This window comes from Myxine glutinosa, chromosome 8 (genome assembly GCF_964187855.1).
Source record: "Myxine glutinosa chromosome 8, kmMyxGlut1.1, whole genome shotgun sequence".
Classification (NCBI taxonomy): domain Eukaryota; kingdom Metazoa; phylum Chordata; class Myxini; order Myxiniformes; family Myxinidae; genus Myxine; species Myxine glutinosa.
Window position 1 is genome coordinate 63,702,433 of NC_136268.1, and position 18,047 is coordinate 63,720,479.

Here is an 18,047-nt window from a genome sequence, read left to right on the forward strand (position 1 = left end):
TCTTGTGCGATTTGGGGGACAGAGCACATAGAGAACTGGGGGAGTTAGACCAGATAAGAGTCGGTAGAAGACAGAAAGACCACCTACCTGCCTGCGGTGAGTGAGTGAAAGGCCCTCGGAGGTAGCATCATCGCGGGAGGTTGGTTGAAACAATGATGCTTAAGAATGAAAGGTGGCGGTTGGTGTGCACCTTGTAGCTGCTGGTTGCATCATCCTCTAGGGGCCCGGTTGCCGCTGATGCAATTCCTCTCTATTACCTGTCATTTGGTACTCATTTTGCCAAACTCGGAAGGATGACAGGCTGAGTCAACCCTCCTGGTGTTAATTCAATGGCATGACTGGCTCAAACTCGAGACCATAAGTCTCAAGCCTACCTTGACTGTTAAGCCAGCACCAGGCTTCTGAATGAAAGGTGAGGTGACAAAACATGGAACTGTAACCTTAAAGTGGATAACACCTACAACAAAGTTAAGTTGTATGCCCCTGTTTACCTCACCTTTCGTGGTTACAGCTTTAATTCAATGATGATTTTTTGTCTCTTACAATCTCTTACAAAACTTTAGAGGATCATACAATATATATGAATGCCAGACAAATAGTCAGAAACAGGACTGGCAGAGAGGTTCTGAAGAATGATCAGCACTTTGTATTTTCGCTTACAGCAAACTTGGCCTTAAAAATATGCATTGTCCTCACCCTTCTGACAGCAAAAGAATGGTGAGCACAATACAGATTTTGAGCACAAGTATGTATATCTACCTATATATATATATTGTCACGTCTGAAGCTCCCATTAAAACGGGAACCTGAGCGCCGAGTTAGACTCGGAAGATAGACAGAACGATCTTTTATTACTTATTTGAGTGCGTTAATTTAATTAATTTGAACTTTACTGTTCACCAAGGAGCTTCAATTGGGCCGAAATAATGGCGGCACATGGACACGGAAGCAGATAGCTGAAACACGTTTCTTACCTTTTAAAGGATTCATTTGTAAAATAAATAGGGAAAAGGGTAACAAGACTATAAACGAAAGCGGAACAAACCATGCAGCAAGTCAAATGGACACAAATGGGTACATGGGGATACTCAAACTTAGATGTACAATGATTGGAAATAAAACGATTCCTAACCCACTAAGCGCCACAGATCACACTCGTGCAACAAAACAAGTGTAGGTGAAACTTCCCTTATCTGGTGTGTAGGGTGAATGCAAGGCTCAAATCAGATCACTTTGGGGACTAGGTGTGGGTTTGATATCTTTCCGAAGCTAAAACGAGCACAATGAAGATTGTGCTTAGTGTGGAATGCCAGGGGAGGGGAGGGGGAGGGGAGGGGGGGGGGGGGAGGGAGGGGATGGGGAGGGGGGAGTCAAGTCGGAAGTCATTGTCGTCAATTGAATGTCGCATTTATTTTTTATTCCCTGTCAAATGGCATTGGTCCCGCATTCCGAACCCGGAAGTCGGAAGTCATTGTCGTCAAATAAATGTTTCACTCTCTGTCACATGCCGTTGGTCCCATGTCAATCGGATGAAGTTGAAAAATTAACGTTACGAAGTTTCTCTGGGACGTACTGATTCCGAATATGAAGTTAAAAAATTAACGTTCCGAAATACGCTGATGACGTCATTTTAAAACGCGAAGTCTTTTTAATTTTAAGGTGTGCTGTAGTTGCTCTGAGACATACTGATTCCGAATATGCCTTTGGTTTTGCTCTGCGATGAGTAGTTCTCGAGTTATAAGAGGACAAACAAACAAACAAACATGCTTTACTGCTTTATATAGATAGATATATGTATATATGTATAATGTGTATATATATATATATATATATATATGTCAGATATATATATATATATATATATAGTCACGGGCATCACCTCTGGATAACTCTAGGTACGGCGTGTCTCGAGACACCACGGATGTTCAACCTTTAACTTGGGCTGGATCTTCACGCCTAGAGTCGGTTTACCATACCGGTGAGTTAAGAGTGGCAGAGAGGGAACCGTGCCAGTAACTATGCGGCGGTTAATTAATTGGCTGAGTGAACCGACACTGCATGCCATATTACATAGGCTACCATTGCAACTGGAGTCTCGGACCAAGTGCAAGGAGGATAATTCATGCAGCCCAAGTTCATTTAATTTATTACAGATGCGAAAGAGCAAGAGATGACGGGAGGAATGATGGGGAGGAATGAATGAGAAAATGGTGGGAAATTTTGAGTTCAAAATGGCGAGAAAATCCATAAGAGGCATTACAAACAAACAGGCATATGCAAGGTTGTATTTGTGTACTTTCCCTTTACCACTTCTGAACATACCTGCCCCAGTACACTTTCAACATTCACTTACCACAGAATACACTCTTGGATCTATGCACAACTGTGGAAGAACAGAGTTTTTGGGGATATGGGGAGATAGAGAATTCAGAGGTCGAAATAAATAGATTGGCATCTGGTACCCACTCCATTGAACCTGCGATAGCTTCGGTTGAAGTCCTGGCGCCCGAACCCACTCTACACGTATCATTCCTTCCCTCTGCATGCTGTGCTCTGATGCTCGCTCACACTGCCGCAGCCCTATATGTCTCATGCATTGGTCTGCGGGGCTTCTGAAGAACTCATCCACATGATGAGGGGCTTTTGCCTTTTTTGAATTACCCATTAGAACCCTCTAGAATTACATTTTAGAACCCTCTAGAATTACATTTGAGAACCCTCTAGAATTACACTTCAGAACCTTTCACAATTAAACATGGGAGGTTAGTAATGTTCTTCTTCATTTTGATAGATGGATGGAAGGAAGGACATAGCCAAATATTGAAGTGGTTTCACCACTTAAAAATAATCTCCTCACAGTGCATTCACTATGGGGACAAATTCAGAGCCAAAGTACTGCAAAACTACAGGTTCGTTTTCCGATTTGTGTTCAAAATATAACATTGAATTGAAATTTTAAAGTTGTTCCTCGATCATAAACTGGCGTTTGCAGACAGACAAAGTGAAGCAATTACTTAATCCTGCTAACCGCTTCGTGTGCATGAGATAACTATGAGGATAACAGAGTAGAGGTGAATAGAAAGCTTGGATTTGATATGGAGTCGGGTATGGTTCACAAGGAATGCATTTCTGCATTAATCTACTCGGTCCATTGAGGCTGAGAAGGAAACAAAGGGCTAAAAGAGCTGTTGGGTACAAGATCATGTGAGGAGGGATGCTAGAGATGCAAGGCTCATTCACATTTTTGGTGGCTGTTTGTGTTGTGCTCCCATCATGCTAAAACCCAAGATTGACAGGACATGGGAGGCACACAGATGGCACTTTTCAGGTGGCATGCAGTCCGTTGGAAAATTTGAATACTAATTTCACAAAACATAATGTGCTGGTGTGGGGCAGGTCATTAACAAGTGGTAGCGAGGATTGCTCAGGGACCGATATTTTCCGCATTGTCGCATAATGCCCCTTGAGAGATTCCATCCACATCATTACCTCATTTTTCATCATTGGATCACGTGACTGGAGCGTTTTCTTCTGCCTGCCTATGGAGGTGTAGAAATAGAATCTCCTCTTTGACACCATTTGATGTTGCCAATACAGGGCATGTTGCCATCAGATCATTTGTGACAACGAAAAAAAGCAGCATATGCGATAATGTGGAGTTACCAGGGAAAATATATTTACTGGTGAAATTTACTACATGAATGCATACTTTTGGTTGGAAGAAACATGTACATCCATTGGACACCCCCATGTTGCTCTGTATACTTGTCTCCTTGAAAATATCCATGCCACCTACTTTCATTTTGATTTAACCCGTCCTGGCTGCCATGCAGCTAACCCGTGTTTAACTTGCATTTTACACGTGTCCAGATCTGTGAGGGATTTTATCAATTTATTCCCTCAAGATCCTCTTCTGGTGAAACTGCCAAAATCAAGGCTCTCTGCTCACCTTCACTCTTTCATTCCTCTTTTTTCCCACCTCTGGAACAAACTCCCTCACTCTCTTCAATCTCTCTCCTCCCTCCAGATCTTTAAAACAGCTGTTCTCCACCATCTCTTATCTTCCTCCATCCAAAACCTTGATCTTTTCTACCCCCGTTAAAACACTGCACCTCTTTCAATCCCCCAACTTCTTTCCTGACATTCCTAGTAGTGTTCATTTGCTTTATACCGTGTAGCACTCCATCCTCCCCCAGCCCTCCCCTTTCCACAGATCTACCGACGTCCCTGTTCTCTACTGTTGTGCTTGTGTGCTTCCCTCTCTCTCCCCCTCTTGTCTTCCGCACCCTCCATTGTATGTTTTATGTGTCTGTACATGTTTTCATGTTTAATGTGTTAGCTCTTACACGAGCCTCGATTCTGTATCCAATAAAATTTTAAAAAATCACAAAGCATTTAATCAGGTTTATGAAAACTTTATAAATGTTTTCTGTTGTCATAGTTGCTGTAGGTTCAATGTATAATTCTACTTTTTCTGATTTATTGTTTGGTGCAATCTTCAGTGAAAATGTAGTATATTATGTGAGTATAAACACACACACACACACACACACATATATATTGTTACGGATCTGAGGTCGGCGCTCCCCTTAACAAGGGGGGTCAATCCCCTTGTCTTTTACACTGGCTGATTCCCCCAGTCCTGGAAGTATGACGTCACTGATGGCCGATGGTACGTAGGGTCGTAAGCCCAATTAGTCTTAATACCTAAGTATTACCACCGGCCGTCAGCGAGGAAATGCTCCCGCTCGTGCCGCAGCGTAATTGATCGATTGCGCCGAGCGAAGCGAACTGCGGCGCGGGCCGTTAACAATGACTAACCCGATTGCGAAGCGGTTGGCCGAAATTGCACCACAGGAACTCAATGGGGAAATCTCTAAAGCGATCGGATGAGAAAGAAGAAATCAAAGAATGGAGGAACAGGTATTTATTAACTACTATTTACACAAACCAAAGAAGAGAAAAGAAGAACGAAGTAATTTGCAGGGGAGAGGAAGAAGCAGATACACAGGGCAATCCTTAGCTTATACAGGCTTAACTTATACCCCGGGGACAGCACGAACAGAAGAAACTCACGTACACAAAGGGGGAATCAAAGGCAGGAATGAATGGCTGGAAGGAGAAGAAGGGCAGACGGTCCAAAGAGCGGGCAGCCGGGATGTCCGAGGGATCGCGGCACGACGTTCAGGTCCGCGTGCACGCACTTGTTCTTGTTCAGAGTGCGAAAAACCCCCGGTCGTCAGCCTCTTCGCGCATCTTTCTTTTGTTCAGCTGGATCACACCTTTCTCTGTTCTCAGCTGGATCACGCATCTTCCGTCCTCGTTTTGCTCTGCCGTATCTGTTGCCGCCGAATCCCTTCTCTCTCATCTGGCCTTCTCGCTCATCTGGCGGTGGGGGCTTCTCGTGACGGGTTTTATAACCCCGCCCTCTTGAGCCATACCCACTCATCTTGGTTGGTCGTAAGGGGTTTCTGGCTCCACCCTTTGACGATGGGCGGGCCACGCCCTTCTTCTCCGAGCTGGAGCACATGGTGAATGGCGGCGAATGCAGTTGGAAATGGAGGCTTTGGGCAATTGAAAAGGGGGCATCTATCTTATTTGATTTGGTGCAGCGTAAGATCGACTATGGGACACATGGCCTTAACTGAAACACAGAATAACGGAATAACTATGGAGAGGTTCTATGGTTGGCTACGTGCTTGTACATGGACTAGCTAAGGTGCTCATTTCAATTAACAGCCAATTAAGGGGGAAATGTACACAGGGGTTATTTATAAGGAATTTTAATACTAAATTTGATGTGAAAGTTCTAAAAACTGTAACAATATATATATATTGTCTGACAGGATGGTGCAGCAGTATCACCTTTGCATTTATGATGTCCAGCCTGCGTTCACTTCTTGACCTGACTATGGTGATTTGCAGGCAGGACATTGTATCGCAGTGTGCCATTCCTCGGGTGGATGTTAAGCTGGGTGTCCCATGTGCTAGCGTTAGTTTTGTGAAGGTAAGATATCCTATGGTCTCATTTGCAACTAGAACGGCACTTGGTAGAGAGCAAACCTCGGCCACGCTGAACAGTTTACGGTTTGTATCCCACTGATGGGTCATGTCTTAATCTGACTCGAACCAAAATGTAATAGATTCGTCCTTGTCACACACCCAACCTGTCCACCAAGTTTTGTCCAAATCCATCCACAACTTTTTAAGATATCCTGCTATGTGTAGTTTTCGGCCCTATCTCCCAATGGTGAAGAATCACTTTAAAAATTCTAATATTCGGATCCAGATCTGCACCAAAATCTAATCAGTTCATCCTTGTCACATGCACTACCTCTCCACCAAATTTCGTCCACAACTTTTGGAGATATACTGTTTACAGACAAACAGACAGACAGAGGTGAAAGCATAACCTCCATCCACCTTTGGTGACGTGGCAGAGGTAAAGATTTGGCGAGTTATTGCTGGCAGCCTGAATAAATTCCTGCAACCTTCAATGAACATCAAGCTTAGCCAGCCATTCATGACATACTTTGACCAAAAACTTTCCTTCAAGAAGGTGAGAATAATTGAGGGAATCAAAAAGCACGAGTAGCAGCCCGAACAGTAGTTTATCTGTACAGTTTATTTTTAAGTCGGGGGAAGGTTAATCAAAACATAGAATGTTCGCACATTGATAACGGTAACAGATGGGCTCGGGTTATACAAACATAAGTGGTTAGAATGTAGAGATGATATGAAGGTGTTATTGAGATTAACTTGCAAGGTAGTCGTTAGTTTTCTGGAACCATAGTATTCTTAAGACCAACTAGGTCCCTCCATCAAGGTAATTGTGAATACCTTGCTACCTGCAAATAAATATCTTTCAGATATAAATCAAGTTTTAGTGCATTTTTACAAACTTGTGGCCTTAAAAAAAATAATCTTAGCCTACTGCAATGTTTGCCTCTTTTTTATATTTTTATTTTTGGATTGCTCTTGCAGTTTGCTGCTAAATCTATTTTCTTTTGAATTAAATTGTTTTTTTAATTCTCCTTATCTATGAACCCCGCTATCCTCGCTGCCATTAATATTGTTGTTGTTCCATAAATTTCAAGTATGTAAATATGCCTTTTGTTACATTAGCAGTGGTAGGTTGTCGACAGCAACTGCTCAGGGTAGCACTATCGTCCGGACTTAGAAGCGTTAAAGTGGTTCCCAGAACCATCTTACACTCACCGTGTCAGGATTTCTGGTCTTACTTTCTGTCTCACTCAAACTACCGGGCGAGCTTCAACTTCTCTTTCTTACAAACAAACATCATACACTTTTCATCATGCACTTTTCATCATACACTTTTCATCATGCACTTTTCATCATACACTTTTCATCATACACTTTTCATCATGCACTTTTCATCATGCACTTTTCATCATGCACTTTTCATCATGCACTTTTCATCATACACTTTTTATCATGCACTTTTCATCATGCACTTTTCATCATGCACTTTTCATCATACACTTTTCATCATACACTTTTCATCATACACTTTTCCTCATGCACTTTTCATCATGCACTTTTCATCATACACTTTTCATCATACACTTTTCATCATACACTTTTCATCATACACTTTTCATCATGCACTTTTCATCACGCACTTTTCATCATACGCTTTTCATCACACACTTTTCATCATACACTTTTCATCATACACTTTTCATCATACACTTTTCATCATACACTTTTCATCATGCACTTTTCATCATGCACTTTTCATCATACACTTTTCATCATACACTTTTCATCATGCACTTTTCATCATGCACTTTTCATCATGCACTTTTCATCATGCACTTTTCATCATACACTTTTCATCATACACTTTTCATCATGCACTTTTCATCATGCACTTTTCATCATGCACTTTTCATCACGCACTTTTCATCATGCACTTTTCATCATACACTTTTCATCATACACTTATCATCATACATTTTTCATCATGCACTTTTCATCATGCACTTTTCATCATGCACTTTTCATCATGTACTTTTCATCATGTACTTTTCATCATGCACTTTTCATCATGCACTTTTCATCATGCACTTTTCATCATACACTTTTCATCATACACTTTTCATCATACACTTTTCATCATGCACTTTTCATCATGCACTTTTCATCATACACTTTTCATCATACACTTTTCATCATGCACTTTTCATCATACACTTTTCATCATGCACTTTTCATCATGCACTTTTCATCATGCACTTTTCATCATGCACTTTTCATCATGCACTTTTCATCATGCACTTTTCATCATACACTTTTCATCATACACTTTTCATCATACACTTTTCATCATGCACTTTTCATCATGCATTTTTCATCATGCACTTTTCATCATGCACTTTTCATCATGCACTTTTCATCATGCACTTTTCATCATGCACTTTTCATCATGCACTTTTCATCACGCACTTTTCATCATGCACTTTTCATCATACACTTTTCATCATACACTTTTCATCATACACTTTTCATCATACACTTTTCATCATACACTTTTCATCATACACTTTTCATCATACACTTTTCATCATACACTTTTCATCATACACTTTTCATCATGCACTTTTCATCATGCACTTTTCATCATACACTTTTCATCATACACTTTTCATCATACACTTTTCATCATACACTTTTCATCATACACTTTTCATCATACACTTTTCATCATACACTTTTCATCATACACTTTTCATCATACACTTTTCATCATGCACTTTTCATCATGCACTTTTCATCATGCACTTTTCATCATGCACTTTTCATCATGCACTTTTCATCATGCACTTTTCATCATGCACTTTTCATCATGCACTTTTCATCATGCACTTTTCATCATGCACTTTTCATCATGCACTTTTCATCATGCACTTTTCATCATGCACTTTTCATCATACACTTTTCATCATGCACTTTTCATCATGCACTTTTCATCACGCACTTTTCATCACGCACTTTTCATCACGCACTTTTCATCACGCACTTTTCATCACGCACTTTTCATCATGCACTTTTCATCATGCACTTTTCATCATGCACTTTTCATCATACACTTTTCATCATGCACTTTTCATCATGCACTTTTCATCATGCACTTTTCATCATGCACTTTTCATCATACACTTTTCATCATGCACTTTTCATCATGCACTTTTCATCATGCACTTTTCATCATGCACTTTTCATCATGCACTTTTCATCATGCACTTTTCATCATGCACTTTTCATCATGCACTTTTCATCATGCACTTTTCATCATGCACTTTTCATCATGCACTTTTCATCATACACTTTTCATCATACACTTTTCATCATGCACTTTTCATCATGCACTTTTCATCACGCACTTTTCATCACGCACTTTTCATCACGCACTTTTCATCACGCACTTTTCATCATGCACTTTTCATCATGCACTTTTCATCATGCACTTTTCATCATACATCTTTCTTACTCATTTTCACTCCTCACCTTTGCATTCTCTCTTTTATTTCTCTTTCCTCGCTTTTATCAAAAGTTTATTTTATTTGAGGCCTGGCCTCGATGAGGACTATATATTCTGCGAATGGAGCCTTCAACATAAAAAAAGAAGTAATGTATAACTACATCCTTAAATCCTGTATTGCACAATGTCCCCCTTTGTAGAGCTGCATAAACACTTTTAATTTACACTATTGCCAACAACAATACCCAATTGTACATGCTTCACACTATCAAAATCTTAAAGCAAGATCAAACAAGTACACATACATTCAAAGTACACCACCCCCATGCCAAATAATTAAATATCCTACAGCGCGGCATTGCCGGGGCGCCTCCGGCCCCCGGCAATACCGCGGTGCAGCTCATAGAGAGTGCATTGGGAGGGAGAGGTGTACAATAAATTGATTGATTAATTACATAATTAAAATCAATAAAAGGTTATCATAAAATATTTTCTTAATCAATTGGCTAATAGCATAACTAAACCACTAGTGCTTCATCCGAAGATGTATCTTTTAGAAATTTAATTAAATAAGTCATTAATAAAAAATTAAATAATTAGTTGATTAATTAATAAATAATTAATCGATGAAATGATTAATCAATAAATCAAAAATATCCTTTATAGCCACATCACCTGGTCACTCATGTCCAAATATTAGCTTCCTAGCTCAAAAGGTGCCTGAGATAAAGCCCAGATGAGGAAGAAAATAAATAAATGATTAATAATTATTAATTTATTTTCATTATAATGAAAATAAAAATAAAAATAATCAGAAAAAAAATTAAATAGTTAATCAATTGGCTGATAGAATACATAAACCGCCACCATTTCATCTGAATCTAACTTTAAAAAAAATTAATTAATTGTCATTCATCGAATAATTAAATAATTAATCGATTAATTAATTAATCAATAAATCAAAAATACTCTTTACAGCCAAATCACTTGGTCATTGTCATGTCCAAATATCAGCTTCCGAGCACAAAAGGTGCCTGAGATATTGCCCAGATGAGAAATAAAATAAATAAATAATTAATAATGAAAACAAATAAATAATAATCATTAAAAAATCAAATAATTAATCAATTCGCTAATAGAACACATAAACCACCACCATTTCATCAGAATCTGTAACTTCCCCCCAAAATTTTTTGTCATTAATCAAATAATTAAATAATTAATTGATTAATTGATTAATCAATAAATCAAAAATAGCCTTTGCAGCTAAATCACCTGGTCATTGGCATGTCCAAATATCAGCTTCCTAACTCAAAAGGTGCCTGAGATAATGGCCAGAAGAGAAAGGAAATGTATACAAGTACTTAATTAATTGCTGATAATTAAATAACTCATCAATTAATTGATTAATCAAAAAACAAAAAATAACGTTTTTGCCAAAGTACTTGCTCACTATTGTGCCGAAATTTCAGCTTCCTCGCTCAAAGGATGGCTGAGATATCACCCGGACAAACAAGAAAACAAACAAACAAACAACCAGAGTGAAAACTGAGTACTCCCTTTCAGCGTGCGTCACTGCTGAGCCTCCTTCGGTGCCCGACAATGACGATATGCAGCACCTGGAGATGGCATAGGAAAGGAGCGGTGTACAACAAGAAAGCAAGAAAACAAACAACCAGAGTGAAAACTGAGTACTCCCTTTCAGCGTGCGTCATTGCTGAGCCCCCTTCGGTGTCCGGCAATGACGTTATGCAGCACCTGGGGATGGCATAGGAAAGGTGCGGTGTACAATAATCATAAAAAAGAAATAATTAATCAATCCGCTAATAGAACACGTAAACCACCACCATTTCATCAGAATCTGTAACTTAAAAAAAATAAAAATTTTTTTAGTCATTAATCGAATAATTAATATAATCGATTAATTGATTAATCAATAAATCAAAAATATATTTTACAGCCAAATCACTGTCATTGGCATGTCCAAATATCATCCTAACTCAAAAGGTGCCTGAGATCACAGCCAGAAGAGAAAGGAAATAAATAAGGACTTAATTAATCGCTAATAATTAAATAACTCATCAATTGATTGATTAATCAAAAAACAAAAAATACCGTTTTTGACAAAGGACTTGCTCACTATTGTGCCGAAATTTCAGCTTCCGAGCTCAAAGGATGGCTGAGATATCGCCCAAACAAACAAACAAGAAAGCAAGAAAACAACCAGAGTGAAAACTGAGTACTCCCTTTCAGCGTGTGTCACTGCTGAGCCCCCTTCGGTGCCCGGCAATGACGTTTTGCAGTGCCTGGAGATGGCATAGGAAAGGTGTGGTGTACCAATCCCCAAAGGTGGTGGGTGGTGTTGGGTTGTGAAGGTTGTGGTCAAGTTTCATAGAAATATTGTGTGTAGTTTCAGAGGAAAAAGCAAATTCCTATTTTGGGGGGGGGGGGGGGGGGTCAAACCTGGATGCACTTTGACCCCAGTAAACCCCCTTCGATCCCGATTATTATTATTATTATTATTATTATTATTTTTTTTTTTAAATGGCATGAACAAACTTTTAATGCCATCACAACACAACAAATATCATTTGTGCCAAATTTGGTCGTAATCCCATCAGCGGTTCGGAGAAGAAGTTTCAAGTGTTGACGGACTGACGACGCGCCATCGCATAAGCTCCCATGAACTTCTTTCCAGGTGAGCTAACACTAGGCCACGATTGAACTATCAAAATTGCACAAAGATAATAATTCAAAAGACGACTACAGTATCCCCACTGCCATCCCTTTAATATCACTGACCTCCATTAAAAATCCAAACGGAAACGGTACAAATGATTTCAATAAACTCCGGGTTTCGCACGTCAAACCTGTTAACCTCCTACCAGACGTCATCTGCTAATATAACTTACGTACTGGGTGGGTACTATTTTGCATCATGGATTTAGCAATGTAGTGAGTGGGTGGACACATGATGGATGTCATGTGTGGATACACGTAGGATTGCCTGGCTTCATCTATCTTCTATCTATAATTCCAGTAATCTCTGTGTGTCTGTGTGTCTGTGTGTCTGTGTGTCTGTGTGTTTGTGTGTTTGTGTGTTTGTCTGTGACCGCTGTTTCTCGACAACCACGGGTCCGATATACTTGAAACTTGCCAGGTATATTGCTGGGGACCCGAGGATGTGCCTTTTCAAGGTTTCATATTAATCGGACAAGTAGTTACCGAGCTATGGCGATTTCTTTACCAAACTCCGCAAACCGTTCGCTTTGGACCAAACCATTTCATGTAAATAGAGGGGGGGGGGGATTGTCACCGTACTCGCAAGCCGTTTGCTTTGGACCAAACCATTTCATGTAAATAGAGGGGGGGGATTGTCACTGTACTCGCAAGCCGTTCGCTTTGGCTTTGCGAATGGACCAAACCATTTCATGGACCAAACCATTTCATGTAAATAGAGGGGGGGGGGGGATTGTCACCGTACTCGCACCCACGTACCCACATACCCACGTACCCACGTACGGGCATTGCACCCACGTACGGGCATGCCCTAGTCTATCTATAATTCCAGTAATCTCTGTGTGAATGTCTGTGTGTCTGTGTGTTTGTCTGTGACCGCTGTTTCTCGACAACCACGGGTCCGATATACTTGAAACTTGCCAGGTATATTGCTGGGGACCCGAGGATGTGCCTTTTCAAGGTTTCATATTAATCGGACAAGTAGTTACCGAGCTATGGCGATTTAGCCGTTCGCCGTTCGCTTTGGCTTTGCGAATGGACCAAACCATTTCATGTAAATAGAGGGGGGGGGGGGGTTCTGTGGTCGTTGCGAATGGACCAAACCATTCATGTAAATAGAGGGGGGGGGGGTTCTGTGGTCGTTACTGCCACGTGGTTTCAAAGTTTTTTTTTTTGTTGTTGTTTGCACGCATGTTTTTTTGCACCCACGTACGGGCACGCCCTAGGATGTTTACACACACACACCCCTACACAAATTTTTTTTTTTTTTTTTTTTGGCAAGGAACGGGCACGTCCTAGTCTATCTATAATTCCAGTAATCTCTGTGTGAATGTCTGTGTGTCTGTGTGTTTGTCTGTGACCGCTGTTTCTCGACAACTACCGGTCCGATATACTTGAAACTTGCCAGGTATATTGCTGGGGACCCGAGGATGTGCCTTTTCAAGGTTTCATATTAATCGGACAAGTAGTTACCGAGCTATGGCGATTTCTTTACCAAACTCCGCAAGCCGTTCGCTTTGAACCAAACCATTTCATGTAAATAGAGGGGGGGGATTGTCACCGTACTCGCAAGCCGTTCGCTTTGGACCAAACCATTTCATGTAAATAGAGGGGGGGGATATAATTTTAGATATATATATAGTACGGGCATGCCCTAGTATAACACCAAAACTTCAATAAGAGATGGTAACAAAGGTAACTTTTTTGTTAGCCAGTCAGGTTGTTGCTGTGCTTTGTGCAGATTGTAGATAGAACAATATTTTGTTGATATGGTTGAGTTGAGTTATTGCAGGTTATAGCAACTGTTATTTTAATACATCATGCATGACGCATCACATTTGAGTCTGGGTCAGAGGAACAATTCCAGCCAATTTGGTTAAAATAATGGTCGTACCAGGAAGGATTGACTCTACGGAAAATTACACAATTTTTACCTAACATGACATCTGACCCTTGACCTCTTGACCCCAACATATAATCGTTCCGTCTTTACATCATCATGCAAGCCTTTATTAAGTTTTGTCAAAATCCAATCACTGGTTCACAAGTTGGTGTGTTAACAGAATGTTCACCTCACATGACCTTTGACTTCTTGACTCCAAAATCGAATCGGATCATCTTTACATCATTATACATACTTGTACTAACTCTCACTTAAATCCCTTCAGCTGTAAAGTTATCGCGGTAATGAAAACCTATCACGGATGGACAGCTGGACGGACAACCCCAAACAATTCCTTCGGCGACTCTGTTCGCGGAGCATAAAAAAGATCAAAATACTTTTGAGGACCCCTCAATCTTTTGTTTCATTACAATAGTAAGATAGAGGAGCTACAAATAAATGTGATGGCTCTCCAAATAGTATAAACAACGTTGAATTGAAATACGCAAATCGGGGGGAACAGAAGTACCCTATTCCCACTTTAAACACCAAATACAAAGACCTATAACTCTTCTTTGACCAATTGCCCTCATGTAAATAAATGGCAGATCGTCGCAGCTGCTTTTCTTGATGACCAGATCATCATGGGACAGGTCCAAATGTAGTACACACTCGCACTCTTGATGACCAGATCATCATGGGACAGGTCCAAATGTAGTACACACTCGCACTCTTGATGACCAGATCATCATGGGACAGGTCCAAATGTAGTACACACTCGCACTCTTGATGGCCAGATCATCATGGGACAGGTCCAAATGTAGTACACACTCGCACTCTTGATGACCAGATCATCATGGGACAGGTCCAAATGTAGCACACACTCGCACTCTTGATGACCAGATCATCATGGGACAGGTCCAAATGTAGTACACACTCGCACTCTTGATGACCAGATCATCATGGGACAGGTCCAAATGTAGTACACACTCGCACTCTTGATGACCAGATCATCATGGGACAGGTCCAAATGTAGTACACACTCGCACTCTTGATGGCCAGATCATCATGGGACAGGTCCAAATGTAGTACACATTCGCACTCCTGATGACCAGATCATCATGGGACAGGTCCAAATGTAGTACACACTCGCACTCTTGATGACCAGATCATCATGGGACAGGTCCAAATGTAGTACACACTCACACTCTTGATGACCAGATCATCATGGGACAGGTCCAAATGTAGTACACACTCGCACTCTTGATGGCCAGATCATCATGGGACAGGTCCAAATGTAGTACACACTCGCACTCTTGATGACCAGATCATCATGGGACAGATCCAAATGTAGTACACACTCACACCCTTGATGAGGTTAGCCATGTGATGTAGCATTCGCTAATAGACACATGAATTGTTAATTTTCATTGTTACTCCCACTAGGGAGTAATGCATTCGATCGTGTCCGTCCGTCCATGTGTGTGTTCGTGTGTTTGTGAACAAGATATCTGGAAAAGTTCTGAACGGATTTGGATGAAAGTTGGTGGGATGATTGCCCTTGGGATAACGAAGAAGTGATTAGTTTTTGGTGAAGCTCAGGATATTATTCCCGATCCAGGAATTTTTTGAAGGATTTTTTACCATTGGAAGATAGGGCTCAGCAGCGGCCACCCACGGCGGGAGTATGCGCCCTACTGAGTGGCGTTCTAGTTCTTTTATACTTCTGTAAATTGCTATTATCATGCATCCATCACCAAAGATATCGGCGGATTAAGTATGACCAACATTTATTCTTGGTATTTTATTTTCACAAACCTGTTACCTAAAAGTTCCTTTTCTTTTTACCTCCGCCATTGAAGGTGGACGGAAGGCTATGTTTTCACCTCTGTCTGTCCGTTTGTCTGTCTATCTGTCTGCCTGTGAACAGGATATCTCAAAAAGTTGTGGATTGATTATGACAAAACTTGTTGGATTAGTTGGTGAGGTGACAAGAACAAGCCGATTCGATTTTGGTTCAGGTCCAGATCCAGATCCGGCCTATCAGTGGATACAAAGTTCACCCTTCATTTTCTTGAAACACAATGACCCCTTTTATTGTAAAAATTTCCTGCAGTGGACACGTAAGAATATTTTAAGTCTATGTAGGTTGTTTGTAGCTCATGGATGGGTTTGTGTATAAATCATCTGTAGGCCGGACACAAAGCACAATTTGCATTAAAGTACACTGATATCTAGAAATGTTTTTGTTTTTTATGTGATTTATGTAGAAGCTCTACTGTACCTTTTCAGATGAATGTAACATAAAAAGACAGGAACCATTAGTGAACTGTTTTTTTAAAGGTTTTTTTTGTATACAAGATCGAGGCTCGTGTAAGAACTAACATCAATCACATAAAAAACAACAAACAGACACACGAAACACAATAAAGGGAGCGGGAGACAAGATGGGGAGAGAAAGGGAAGCACACAAGTACAACAGCAGAGAACAGGGACAACGGAAGATCTGTGGGAGGGAGAGGGCTTGGGGGGAGGAGGCATGAGAAAACGGGGGGGGGGGGGGGATGGTGTGGATGATAGGAGTGTGAATGATGGCCTGTTCCATGATTTACACGGATAAAAGTAGATGATTGACAAATAAATGTAGTACAGTACTGTATTTGGGATTTGAATCTACTTTTCTGTTTAACTTACCAAAAGCCTCCAGGTGGTTATATTTACATCAGGAGTGTTATTTCAAATCTGAGGCCTGCTGTTGATGAGAGTCGAGCAAAATAATCCTCCAGATCAATTGTACGTATTGTATAGGCATTCCCTTTGCCTTGATCGCAGTGCTTTCACATCTTAAAACACTGATTACGTTTATAGATGTCTTTTGGTTTAGCAGGGATGTGTGTGCACTGCGTTCCAATAAAACTGTGTGCGTGTGTTTCATGCGTCATGCGTCATGCGTCATGCATCATGCGTGCGCAAAGACTTGCAATTATTATTTATGCAAATGGCATGGATTTTTTTTTTTGCATTTGACCCTTCTCCCTTCTCCCTTCTCTTTCTATCCTACATATCCAATGTCCTTCCCTCTCCACTTAGTCCCATATCCTCCCAATCTTCTTACCATTGTCTCCATATTCCCCTATCATCATTCACACTCCTATCATCCCTCCTCCTCTTCCTTTCCTCGATTTTCATTTCTACATTTTGGCACTCCCATGCCCCCTAAACCACCACTTTGTAATAAATAGATGACCCCTTCAATTGGCATTTTAGAAGTGATAAAAGTAACGATAGCTGCATAAGGAGCACAGTCTTCAGGGCCGACCGCTTATAGCCCTGGATTCTGTTGGTGGTATTCAGATGCACCTGGCTTTGTCCAAATGCACCGGCCTAGCTTTGCTGTCGATTCTGATACTTGCCGACTCTCCTTGGCTGAAACACCTGTCAAACTAGGTCTTTGTGTTGCTGTATGGGTTTTTTAAAATAACAAAGCAGCTGACTTGGGAGAGCCCCTTATAGCGCCAGCCAAGCGGGAGGTGTAACCAGGCTACGTGGCCATAATTCCTTTTGTACTTGGTCCCCAGAACATTGTAGAGCATTATGTGATTTATTTTTGTCTACAATGTCGAGATTTGTGTGGGAGCCGCATTGGATTGGGAAGGAACAGTGGAGAGACCAGGGAAGGGGATGGTGGGGGAACTTCGAAAGAATATAGATGTGATCAATAAGTATGAGGGGATAGAGGTTGGTGCATGGGGGTGTTCAAGATGGATACGGTTGCAAACACCCAGGAAGGAAAAACAGAATTTGGAAAGAGGTGGGCTTGATTCGGGTTAAGGGGGGTAGCAAATATCATGGTTTTGGATGGCAGATGAACTGAGGTGGTGTTTGAACATCTGTCTTAAAGCCCCGGAGGGAAGAATAAGA

The 18,047-nt window shown here is 40.8% G+C and overlaps 1 protein-coding gene across 4 annotated transcripts in view; it reads left to right on the plus strand.

Annotated features, from left to right (window-relative positions):
• The window catches only part of TLL2 (tolloid like 2), a 253,701-nt gene that overhangs the window by 18,479 nt on the left and 217,175 nt on the right, over positions 1 to 18,047 (plus strand). The gene's annotated exons all lie outside the window — the stretch shown is intronic.